We start from the raw sequence: 835 nt of genomic DNA on the forward strand, positions 1-835 counted from the left end.
GGTAATACAACAGAATGAATAATACACTGTTACAGCTGCAGGGAAGGTGCACAAAGACCAAGATCAACATTAAATGTAAAATTTGAACGGTCCATTTAGGAGTTTAATAACAGCAGAGAAGAAGCTGTTTTTGAATTTGTTGACACATACATTTAAACTTTTGTATCTTCCGCCTGACGGAATTGGAAGAGATTATAATCGGGGTGGAGGGGTCTTTGATAATGTTCCTGCCGCAGCAAGAAATGTAAATGGGGTCAGTGGATGGAAGGTTGGCTTTGAAATAGACTGGGCTGTGTTCATAACTTTCTGTAGTTTCTTGCACTGTAACATGACTTGTCAATTTTTAAAATCTATGCTGTGGTTCTGTTCGCCGAGCTGGAAGTTTTTGTTGCAAACGTTTCGTCCCCTGGCTAGGCGACATCATCAGTGCTTGGGAGCCTCCTGCGAAGCACTTCTTTGATGTTTCCTCCGGTGTTCATAGTGGTCTGTCCCTGCCGCTTCCGGTTGTCAGTTTCAGCTGTCCACTGTAGTGGTTGGTATATTGGGTCCAGGTCGATGTGTTTGTTGATGGAGTTTGTGGATGAATGCCATGCCTCTAGGAATTCCCTGGCTGTTCTCTGTCTGGCTTGACCTGTGATAGTAGTGTTGTCCCAGTCGAATTCATGTTGCTAGAGGCATGGCATTCATCCACAAACACATCGACCTGGACCCAATATACCAACCACTACAGCGGACAGCTGAAACTGACAACCGGAAGCGGCAGGGACAGACCAATATAAACACCGGAGGAAACATCAAAGAAGCGCTTCGCAGCAGGCTCCCAAGCACTGATGAT

This window comes from Chiloscyllium plagiosum, chromosome 41, assembly GCF_004010195.1.
Source record: "Chiloscyllium plagiosum isolate BGI_BamShark_2017 chromosome 41, ASM401019v2, whole genome shotgun sequence".
In the NCBI taxonomy this organism is placed as follows: domain Eukaryota; kingdom Metazoa; phylum Chordata; class Chondrichthyes; order Orectolobiformes; family Hemiscylliidae; genus Chiloscyllium; species Chiloscyllium plagiosum.